This window comes from Marmota marmota, unplaced genomic scaffold (genome assembly GCF_001458135.2).
Source record: "Marmota marmota marmota unplaced genomic scaffold, marMar, whole genome shotgun sequence".
NCBI lineage: Eukaryota > Metazoa > Chordata > Mammalia > Rodentia > Sciuridae > Marmota > Marmota marmota.
The window spans coordinates 3991395-4004198 of record NW_025999932.1 but is presented as its reverse complement, the minus strand read 5'-3'; positions in this window follow the sequence as shown (position 1 = coordinate 4004198).

Below are 12804 nucleotides of genomic sequence, written 5' to 3'. Positions count from 1 at the left end.
GACTGGTCTCCCTGACAGGTTCGATTGTCCTCTGGTGAAGGAGGGCTGGGTGCCGGCGGTCAGGGCGGTCAGTAGACCCTCTCCTTTCTTGACTCGTCCTGGTCGGGGCGTGCTCTCCCCATCTCTCCTGCAGGTCAGGAGGGAACGAGGACTAAAAACCCTGACAATTCAGCACGTGCTTTTATAGTCAGCATCTAGATTGTTCCCAACTGTTCCCTGTCTATTGCAAAGGGTACCGAGATAACTGCCCTTGCATATGCTCCTTTCCAAGCATATGGGATTTCATTTTAAAGATTGACACTAACTAAGAAGGACATGATGACACTGTGACTCTCCCTTCTCACCATGCCCCAATAAATGAATATAATTAAAATTTGCATATCATCTCCACCTCTCCCATCAGGTATTGGAAGGTAACTGATAATTAGCAACTGCCCCTACAGTGATCTCATTTATACTAATTAACGAAATCAAGTAAGGTTGAAATTTACTGTCCTGCTCAGTGAATCACGAGTCTGGCAGCTGTTAGGACCAAGGCTGGCATTTGTGCCTGACTGTTAACATACAGTCTGAGAAAGCACTTTGTGGATTATCTTCCAATAAATTTATTCTTAGGAGACAAGAAACACATCACTAAGTTTCTGTATTGAAAAGTTAAACTGATTTTACTTTGGTTTCCCATACAAAAGAGGAAACTCCTTTAATTCATAAATGTATATTAAGGAAAACCACCACATCTTGGAGAACATACATTTTGAGGTCTGTGGAGGAGGACACTCTTAGCCCAGGGTTATTCTGGAGATACTGAGAAAGACAACACTGTTGGGTGGAACCTGGGATTTCCCACCTCACCCTCTGTCTAGAAGAGGATCCACTCTGGACAAATCGAGAGGACCCAACTGCACCAACATCCCAAAGCGTTTGTCTTCAGTGCAGCGACATCAAGGAAAGAGCAGCAAATCTCAGCTCTGTTACACTAACTTCTTAGGATTATGGCTTCTTGAAAAACAAAGTCGAAGCACGGTTTCAGTTGAGCTCGTCCCCACGCCACTCACCGTGAATGCCAAGTCACTTTAATCTCTATAAATGTGTCCAGAATACAGCGGAGCCTTCCTCATGGAGGCTGTGCCAACTATATGGCACCCCTCAACCCCAGCGAAATTTCACTGTGATCAAAGCGGCTTTGTTGCCTGTGTCTTCAATAAACAAACAGAAGGATGATCATAGCAGAGTCCCCTGGCGCAGGCAGGAACACCCCCATTTTTCGAGAGGCGACAGGCACAGACATCAGAACCCTCCCAGGGCAACAGGGACTTGGGTCAGTCACATTTCGTTAGAGTTGCCACAGGTGTCTTTCATCAGTGTTGTAGCCATTTGCTTGCTTAGACCCATATTTTTATGTTTTTGAACATTTGACTATCTACTTAGATTTTCTAATAGGAGCTCTTCGTGTAATTAAAAAAAGTCATTTTCTGGGACTTCATTACAAATACTTTACTTACTGTACCATCCATCTCCTTTGACTGACTTATGATGAATTTTATGAAAAGCATTTTTATACATTAAATTTAGCATTATTTTCTTCTGTCTCTTGGAGCATTTTGTTGTTGTTTTTGTTTACAATAATTCTCCCCTAATTTTATATTATTTGTATGGCTTTTTTTTTCCTTTTAAATGTCTGGTTTATCTGAAATACGTTTTTCTGTAAGGAACGAGAGGATTCCAAATTTACTGTCTGTCCTCCAGATGGCTGTACCATTGTCCCCAAGCTACAGATGGAGTAAGCCATGTTCCCCCGTGGACGGGAATCCCTGCCTTCACTTCGCACTAGATTCACACACAGTGGAATCTATTCTGTGCTGTCCAAGCTGTTTAGTCTTGTAAGAGAGCCATACTGTGTCTAGGACTAAAGCGTCATACTACTTTATATGACCCTGTACAGTTGCCACCAGTGAAACTCAATTGTTACAACCTATGTATAGTCATCCCCCACCATTTTTCTTCCTTAAGATTTCTTGATATTTTATTTTTCCAATCAATATTTGGGTCCTATTCTAACATTATTTTTAAGCCTCTTTCTTCTTTCTGACACTATACTATTTCTCAGGGTTGGGGAGAGATCAAAGATATGATCTTCCTCATCCAGAAAATTTCTGAATTTCACCCCCACAGTGAGGTACCAGGAATGGATCTCACCAGCATAGATGCTGTGTTGAGTCGATGCACGTGTGCAAATGTTAGAATCTGACAAAGCCGAATCTCACAACTCAACAGGGACACTCAATCTGCACCTACCCCAGGCCTGCAGCGAGGAATGCTCTATGCAGGTCAATGCCGAGCTGGAGAGCACTACAGACATTTTAGCAGAATAAGTACAATCAGTGTGCAAACCGGGAGGTTAGGCTCTGTTTCCTAACAGCAAAATGACATAACCAGGAAAACAAAACCAAGCGCTGCCTTGACACGTAAAGACTTTTATACTGTGTCAAAGTATAAAATTACATTTACAAGATGTGATTTATACTTTGCATCTAGAAGAAAAAAGCATTTTATCATACCCAGTATCTTATTAGTTTTTTTAAAAGTGTTTGTAAATCATTTTATTGTGTTCATCTGTCAGAACAATCTAAAGTACACGGTGATTTATTGGTGGAAGAAAGGCAGTTTATAAATATAATAGAAATTCACTTCCATGAATTATTTGTTTCTTTATGATCATTTAAACTTGCACTGCAGATTCATGCTTCCACCTTCTCATACGTATAGTATCGCATATTGGAAATGAGCTCCACCATAACCAGCAGATCCCAGAGCATAATCTATAGTTTTCCTGACCTGAATGAGCCCATTTATATACAGTCATATCCCAGCATCTACAATTGACTTAGGTCCCCGATGCCTATCTTTCTCATTAAAAATGCTCCAACTTACCAAAAATGATTCAATCTTGCTTAGGTCTTTGAGGGTTGGCTTTGATAGAGAAGAAGTAGGATTCACAGCATAGGTCTTCCAGAATGGTAATTAATGGTAAGTAGCATGTTGGGTAGGGCTTCACTACTTCAAAGGACTTTGCAAACACTAATTAACCCACCTTCTAACCTTTTAAAGGAAGTAAGCAGGAATTAGCATCTGTCTCATGGGTGGAAAACGGACTTGCAGTGCAGCTTAAGTGAGGCTCAGGGTGACATGACATCTCTTCACATCACACTTTAGATGACTCCGAATGGCTTTCTCAACCTCAGCACCATAAACACCTCAGTCTGCATAACTGCTCACCATGCAGGGCTGCTCTATTCCTCTTGAGATATTTAACAGAAGTCCTCATCTTTACTAACCAGACTCGGGCAGTGCCACCTGAGCCTGGGGGTCAGTCTCCAAATGTCATCAATTGGAGAGGCAAAAAACACCCCCAGATGTGAACCACAGTCCAAAGGAAGACAGAAAAGGTTCTTGGTGATTTTGTAAGGTTTTCCTTTATGCGTCTATCACAGCACCTCTGTACCAGTATTTTATTATCATACCATGTGCAAAAATTTACTAATAGAGGACACCTTTCTAAGCATCATTCTAATGCACACTCAGCTACAAAACAACTCTATAATCTAAATGCCCTAATTATCCTATTTTGTAGAACAGGAAGCTAAAGCATGGGATATTATCTGACATGTCCAAGCAGGGACACCAGGTTTCAAATCAGGATCATCTGTTTCAAGGTCCTTGCTCTTGGCTACAGAGCCATATATGAAGGTTTTTCTTGTTGTTTATTTTTTCATTCGAGCAGAGAGGTTTAAATTGATGGTATGGTTATTTTCATATGTACCAATATTAAATCTAAAACTTAGTGGCATGATTGTACTCCAAAGAAATGGATAAAACACTGAAACATAAAAGATTCACATGCAATTATTCATATCCTGTAAAAAGCTAAACCAGAAGGTGAAGTTAGATAAACAGATTATGAGGCAGAAAATAATAAAGAGCACAAAATTTTTGAGCTTTTTAGGTGTTGGGAAGAAGGGTCTTCTTTTCTGAATGAAAATGATATATGATCTGTGACTTTAGAGAATAATAAAATTTGGAAGTTTGAAGACTGCCATGTCAATCCTCACAGAGACCTTTCAGACAGAGGGAGCAGGAGAGACATGGAATTAGAATGTGTGAAATATAGACAGTCCGTTTGACCAGAGTTGGCAAAGCGAGAGAGATTAGAAGGAAAAAATAGTTAGAGATCAATTATAAGTGAATTACAATCAATTTATACTTCTTTCCAGCCAACTTTGGATAGCCAGCCAGGAAAAGGGGAATATTTCTTCAGAGCACCATAGACTGCTGAGCAGTTTGACAAAAATTACCTTATTTAATCATTTTAAGGCTCAGAAAGATGAGAGCATGACGAGTCCTCATCTGCAAGCTCAGTTGGGAGAACATCTGCTTCCTGACTCTCAGGGTTTTCCTCCTTGGAGCTGTGGGTCTACAGCAACTCTCTTCTGTAAAGCTCAACCTCAGTTTTCCGCCACTGCAATAAACACCCGAGATGATCAACTTATAGAGATAAAAGGTTCATTTTAACTCACCATTTTGGAAGTTCTCATGGTGATTGATGGGTCCTATGGCTTTGGGCCTGGGGTGAGGCAGCACACCATGGCAGGACTGTACAGCAGAGCACATGTGGGCCACCAAGACAAAGAAAGGAAGCGGATGGGCTTGAAGTCCCACACCCCCCTTCAAGGATATCCTCCTTATGACTCAAAGATCTCCCACTAGGTTCCACCTTGTAAGATTCTTACATTCCCCTTAGTGCTACTCTGGGCACCAGCCTCTGGGTGCACGTGGGCCTTTGGGAGACATCCAGGATCCAATCTACTGAAAGGTGAGAGAGGGCAGAGGAGAAGATGGAGAGGGAGAGTGGGGAGAAAAAGAGAGATGGGGGTAAGTCTGCTGTGAGAGTGACACTCCATCACGCCCACCAAGTTCTGCTGAAAAGATGAAGATCACAGGTCTCCACAAACGGAAGGGGTCCTACCAACGCTGAACGCCAGGAGGCAGAGATCATGGGGTCCACCTTAACATCCATCCACGTAGTGTCTTCTCTGGCCCTCAATGATTTACTCCCTTTCAAGATTCTCTCCCTAAAGTCCCAAGTCTTATGCCCTCCAGCAGTCTACAGTAAAGCATGAAACTCCTCAGCTAGACCAGGCTCCGGCGGATGAGGCTGCTGGTGCAGACTGTTAGGTACGGCTCTCCATCTCCACAGACGCAGCCGAGATGTCGCCTGCCCCCAGTACACCCAGCAAGCAGCGGTGGCCCCCACAGAGATGACAGCCATGGACACTCCCCTTCAAAAGGGAGGAGGGAACGGAGAGTGAAAGTGGTGCCTTGTCCACAGCAGTTCTAAACACCCAGGTATGGGCTCACAGCTCCTGGGTTAGCTCTCGAAGCTCCCAGAGAGCACTGTGCTGTGGTCCACCCTCAGGTCTCAGGCCTCTGCCCACCAGTCGTCCCTCTTTTTCCAGGGAACAGGCAGTTTGCTGCTGGGCTGCATCCTGCGACCGCTTCCTGCCCGTGGAATTCAGGCGCCCCCTCAGCCTCCCTTCACTCTATACTCTGCCTGTTTCTTCTGTCCAAACGGGTGGGTTTTCTGCTGCCATGATCTTCTCAGTGGCCTTCACTGGACAAAGGCCTCCTCACAGATCTTTGCAGTGTGCCTGCCTAATTCCCCCCGTGCCGAGAGGGTGCAGGGACTACAGGCCTCACCTTTCCGCAGGCCCCTTCTGTTGATGGAGAGGCTCTGGGAGGATCCCAGCCCTTTGAGAGACAGTGGGCTGATCCTCAGCTGTGTCTGAGGCAGAGCGGAGCCACATGGTCACACCTCAGCTTTTTCTGCTCTTTACACTTCCGGAAGCAAATTCTTAATTTTGACAGCTTTTGCTTTCTGGATATACTGAGAATGTTCAGAATTATCAATTTTCTATTCCTTTGTGTTTAACAGACAAAAAATGGATTTGTGTGGATCATCCACTTTTGACTACAGGCCGCAGGAGGCCCGGGACCACCCTCAACACTGCTGGGTGCTCTCCTCATCTGTAGGACCGTGTTCATCACTCGAGGTTCTGCCTGTCCCAGGAGGCGAGGTCCCCAAGCTCCTTCCCACAATGACCCTTCATCCCCTGGCCTCCTACATGCTCCTCACTTCCGTTGAGACCCCACCAACAGCCTCCCTGGGACCCAGACTGGTGCTGAAGCCCACTCAGTGATTTAGGCTCCTCCTCCCTGAGGTCCTTCACTCCCCTCCAGATTCTGGCCACCACTGTGTCTGCATCAGCCTGAGGAGGCGCTTGTTAAACAGCTCACTTCCAGGGGCAAACTTCTGCTTGGGTTTGCTGTGGCTGCTTTGAAACCTGGAGGGTAAACTGGGGAATGGTCACTTCCCACCGTCGAAGCCCCTGTCAGAATCCAGCTTCCTGAGGCTGTGAAACCCAGGGTCAGCAAGGACAGAGCGACCACTGCCAGCTGAACCCCCAGACAGAAGGGGACCCAGACGAGTGGCTGCTGCTGTGTGCAGTCTGAATTCCTGACCATGTTTTAAATCCCTAGCTTTGGATTGATTTGTGATGCCACAATATTGGGAATAATATTCATAGTATGAGAATGAAATACTGTTTTATAAATAATTTTTAATGAATTACAAAAGTAGCTGTGAATTGCTGGCAAAAATTTAAAATAGCACAGCATATGCTATTTGGAAACCTATTAAATATTAAAATACATGCTAAAAATTAACTGCTTCAAAATCGAGAATATATAAAAACAATTTCCTGATATCTAATTTTGGAAATTGGACTTCAAAAAATCAAGTGGATTATTTTTTCTAAATGGTCATTTTCTAAGACCCTAGAGAGAAGGAACATCTGGAGTTATTTGCAAACACCTGTTCTACAAATAAATACATCAGGACTATGAATAGTGCTAAATTACTAATAAATAAAAGGCAAACAATAGGATTATCAGAATGATCTATCATTGTTTTGTTCAACACTGCTTTTGGAACTGCTAGAGGGAACTTGCTATGATAGATGGGAACTTGGACCTGGGGGACACAGCCTGACAATCTGCACTTGTAGTGTTCCTAGGTATGTGATCTTCATTAACTTGCTTTATCTTAGTTAATGCACATTTGGTTTCTTTTTTTATCAAATATATATTGAGAAACTAACTTATGTGACAGAGAATTTAAAAATCCAACTTCCCGGCTGAGTGACGACCCTAACTTCTATGCTGGCAAGCAACATCCCGCTGAGTCAGTGATCAAGGAACCCAGTGAGTCTCAGAGCCACTTGTCAGACTCAGCAACAATAAGTGCTTGCTTAGTTTCCAGAGGCTTTCAAATCACTCCATTTCACAGGGAACAGTATACATCTTATTTATCAATTCACATAAAAAGCCAAAGACATTAAAACAATTACAAACTTTAGATGGAGATGTCCTTGTAAACCCTGAGGTCCCCAGACAATCAGCTGAAAAGCCAGACACTCAGGGTCTCACAGCTCCTAACCCCACCAGCGCTGCATCAGAGGGGGTGACTTAGAGGATGCAGCAGGAACATGAATAGAATGACTCCGACTCTGGGGGACATTAGTTTCGGAACACTCTGGAAACTTGCACCAATCCTTGTAAAAGCCAGAGTTGTAGGGGGTAAAGGTACCTTATTGACATGAACTATAGGAAGCATGGAATTTAGAGAATGCATTGGCTGGATGACATTTTTGCTTTTGAATGCTATAATATACTTTTTAAAGAATTTGAGGACCTATATTATTCCTGAGTTCAACTTCCTTTATTTTTTGTAAGAGTACCCCTTAAGCTCAGCAGGAGCCTTCATCAGCAAGCAGAGAAAGCTAAGAAACAATAATTCTGTCTATGAAGACTGCCAGTAGCTTTGCCATTTTACAATCATTAACTAACATGGAATGACAAAATTAAACTCACCACGACTCCAGAATTCATTGATTGTGCTTCATTTGCCTGCCTTTTCCCATGACCAAAAGCATGCCAGCACTGCTAGATAACCAACAGTCTGGCCTGGACAGCAGCCACATGCCACTTAGGATAAGGTGGCCTTTTGTGCACTGTGCTCTGCTGATTTGGATAGGAGTTGGGGAGTTTCTGTGGCTCCTCCTTCTCTACAAGGAGGAGCTTAGAGAAGGCAGTCTGATTGGATATGTGTTTGTGCTGTGGGGACAACTGCATGACGTTTTATCTCGAAGATGCATTTGTTTAAGGGAACAAGTTTTCCAGACTTATATTAATATTGAAGACTAATGAGAGCGTCACATCTATGAAGGATCTTTTTATTTACATAAGTAGAGGAACTTCATATGTCCAAATCAAAAGGGTGATGGAAATGAAGACTTGCTCCTTGGGAAAGTCGTCATTAGATCCATATTTGGGGATTCCTGGCCTCCTCTGGATCTGTACATCAGCTGTCCTCTCAGGTTCATTTATCAACCAAATCAACAATATTAGCTCAAGATCTCCTCATAAAAATAAAAGGTATACTAATACATTAACTTGAGGCCAACAAACAATGACTCCTAAATTTCAGAATGTGGACACTGTAAGACACCTCAGAGGTCATCACATTTGTACCCACTGAATGAGAAGGACCAGAAGCTATTTGGCCTTTTCAAGAGTCAGATATAAGGAAGAGTGATGTCAACGAGGCTGTGGAGTAAAAAGTGCCAACCCGTGCCCCTTTACCCCCAAACTGACTTAACAGTGATAAAAAGACCAAAACCTTTAAGATTTTGTGTAGATTGTTGTGGTATGTAGTTAGACACATTGCTAGAGTGTGGATTCTGTGGACCCCAAAGGCCCAGGAGCTGAAGGTGTGATTCCCGAGGTGGCACTATCAGGAGACTTGGAACTGTTAAGAGGTGGAGCGTTTGGAAGGTGTTTAGGTCACCTCATGCCCTCCAGGGGGACTGTGGGACCCCAGCTCTGCCTTCTCTTCTCACCACCCACGCCCAGCGTGATGTGTTTTCTTGCCCCAGGCCCCAGAGCAAAAGTAACAGAACCAACCAGTCACACACTGGAACCTCCAGAACACAACTGTCTTCTACGAGTCGATTGTCTCATGTATTTGTTGAAGTGGTGGAAAGTGAAATAACACATACCATCACTTCTTCTATGGGTTTAGATTACTAATTACATGTAGAGTTTACATCTAATTCCTGAGTTCTGTCACCTTATTTCTGAGTTTTTCTGAAATGTGTCATTTTTTCCAGAGTTTCTTTATTCCTACTTTCCTTTTCTTCTTCTATTTTGACGTGTTTTGGTGCACTGGGATCCACGCTGATCTTGGTGTCCACCTGCTTGCCCTCACCTAGGTGTACCTTGGGTTTGGGGGATACCTCATCACTCACTGTCGTAAATACTGTCTGTGGGGTTTTGTTTGCTACCTAATCATTCTGTCTGGTTTTTATGTGGGAATTTGAGAGATTCAAAAAACATGCTAGATGGTTACCGCCACCCAAGAATGCCAAAGATTTGCTCTTTTAAAAAGTATTATATTTAATAAGTCTCCATTTTACGTCATTCATTTATTTATTTTCTCTATGAAAAATACTGAATTTCTTAAACCAGCTTTTGTTGCTGCTTTTAGTTCATGAGTACAGTTACATGCCTAATATAGATCTTAATATTGGTTCATCCTCATACTCCTTAAAATTGAAAATTGTTTGGAAATATTTTATTGATGTTCTAACAGCATTCATTTAAAAATACTGGGATATTTTGTCTCTATGAGACTATGAAATCAATAATTGCTTTTAATATTTAAGGAAATTATTAAAATATAATTTACAAGCAGTAAAATAAGAAAATCTTAAGAGCCCTGATAAGGATGTACATCTGTGTAACCAACATGTCAATCAAGGTAATTAAATTTCTATCATTTCAGAAATCTCTTTGTTCCTTTTCAGTTAACCCTCCCTCCCAGAGACAAGTCGGCTCTGATTTCTATCACTAAGGATTAGCTTTATCTGTTTCTGAACTTCATATAACGGAGTCATACAATATGTGTGCTATTTGCATCTGGCGTCTGTCACTCAAGCAGGAATGCTCACTGCTGTGGGCATCAGCTGGCACTCGGAGGCTGCGGAGGAGAGTTCTGTGATGTGAGCATACGGACTGGTTGATTCATCCATTCCCCGACTGAAAGATGAATGGCTTTCTGGTTCACAGCTATCAGGGAAACAGCTTCTTTGAATATTCTTGTACCAATGATTTTGGAGACTGCTTTTTCTCCTTCTCTTGTGACAGTATAGACTTGATGAATTACAGATCCACAACTTTGAAAATTACCAGTTTTTAAAGGTGGCACCATTTTACACTCCCAGTATTGAAATGATAAGGAAACAGACTTTAAGGAGGGTGAATCCAGACTTCAGAGCAGAGGAAACAGTCTTCCCCTGTTCCCACCTGAAGTGCATGCAATACAGACAGGGACATCTGTCTCACTAGGAGACACAACAGAGCCTGGAGCTCAGGAGGCACTGTGTCTGTGGATGGTGAAGAGGTAAGAGGAATCAGTCAAGGTGAGAGGAGGTGACTTTTTGAGTTAATAAGTTTGTGGTCTTGATTGTGACAATGATCTCCCAGGTGTGTGCTTATTTCCAAACTCATCAAATTGAATACATCAAATACACGGAGTCTCTTGTTTCAATCAAACCTCAATAAAGTGGTCTAAAAACTGAAACTGAAAAAACAAAAACAAAAAACAAAATGAAATGAGCAACCTGATCTGAGGTTGATAGCTGGCCTGCAACTCTTCAATTCACTTTCCTGGAGCACCAGATACAATCCACATTCTGTAGTGTGGCACTTCATACCTTCCAAAATCTACCCTAACCTCTGTACCTACAGAAGTAGGTACAGTGAGTGCTCTACCACTAGCCCCACACTTCGGTATTGCCCACGCCTTTATTTGTAATCTTGGCTCTGCGGAAAATCCTTCCGTACGATGCCTGACCTTCTACTTCTTTCTGAATCTACTCACTTATCACATCGCGGATGGCCTAAGTAAGAGAAGCAGATAGAAACTGAAGAGACCTTACTGTGTGCTGTGCTGTGCTGTAACTCTGTGCTCCAGCGTTGGTGAGACAGGTGTCCCTTTCACTTGAAAATTAAGAAACTAAGGTTCAAAGAGGTAGTTGTGGGTCAAAATAATACACAAGTGATAGGACTGGAATTGAGCCCCAGGTGACCTGGCTGTAGAAGGTGTCCTCTCCCCTACTCCATGTGGCTTTTTAGGGCAAAGCTTTGTTCCCTTCAGTAGGAAAACACTCATCTTTGGCATCCAATTATCTATCCTTTGGTACATCTTGAGTTCCTTGAGGACAGAGACTGCCTTATTCATCTTTTTACCATAAGGATTACCAGAGAGAGAAGGAATTTCTTATATTGGTTGAAAATAAGTCGTAGCAGTTTTTACAGAATAGCTCTGGAGCTAAAGAATGCCACACTAGACAAGCCCAACCCATTTTCTCAAAAGCGAGGAGTCCAAGGGCCCAAAGTGATCCTGTTACTGAGACCTCAGGCCAAGCCACGTGTGAGCAGCTACTCCAGCCTGAGGAATGAGTGACTGAGCCTGGATCCAAGTCTTCAGTGACTCAGAGGAGGCTCAAGTTCCTGGTAAATCCTGTCCTGCTTCCTGGAAGAAGATGCCTGGCCTCGGGGAACAGGAGCCAAGCGTTTTCTCAGTCGGCTTCAGCACACTGATTCCATCAATAGCCGAATGACGACTGTGACAAGGAACAAGACAAACAGTTGTCCTCGTCCGTGAAGGCCCACTCTGGTGGTGGGCAACAGTGCTTTGAGAGGGGGACAGTGCGGGCTGGGTGTGGGTGGGGCAGATCCAGAGAGCACTGCGGCACAGCGGTGCGAGCAGCGCAGCGGGCCTAACGGGGTGATGGAGGGGCGTGAGGCACAGAGGGTACTGAGTAGGCAATGACGCCAGCTAACCAAAGCCAGGTAAAGCAGGGCCAGCTAGCCCAAACCAGGCCATGGTACAGACTGGATATTATGACTGATGGCAAGTCAGTGGTTTTAACCAGAGGAGTAACACGATCTGATCTGCGTCTTTAAACACTCTGTTCTGGAGAACAGAACATGATACAATGAGAATGGAAGGAAGGCTAGTTAAGACACCAGTGAAACAAACCTGGGGAATGGTTAGGTGCTGGCTACTGGCCTGAGGGGAGAGAGGTCCTGTTCTGAATAGATGTGCTAAGCATTGTAGGAATGAGGACAGATGGGCTGTCAGGGATAACTCCACAGTTTTTACCTTGAGCAGGGTGAGTAGTAAAGAGAAAATACTGGAAGAGAACACACCCTATTTGAGATATCAAGGGTTCAATTATGGTACATGCGCAGATAAAAGCATGTGATCTAGATTACTTTAAAAATAATCTGAGCAGACATGGTGGCCCATACATGTATTCCCAGCAGGGAGGTTGAGGCAGGAGGATCACCAAGACTGAGGCCAGCCCGGGGATCATGGCATGAGCCTATTTCAGAATAAAAAAAAAAAAAGTACTGGAGATGACGCTCTGTGATAGAGCACCCCTGGGCTCAGTCTCAATACTGATAATAATATAACAACACCTTGGAGAAACAAAAGGAAAGATTGATCATCCATAACTATTCAAACTGGGAAGAGTACACAGCGGGCTCATTACACTAATTTTTTAATGTTTCTTCAATGGAACTTTGTAAAAGAAGTCAAACATTGGGTTTGAGAGGACT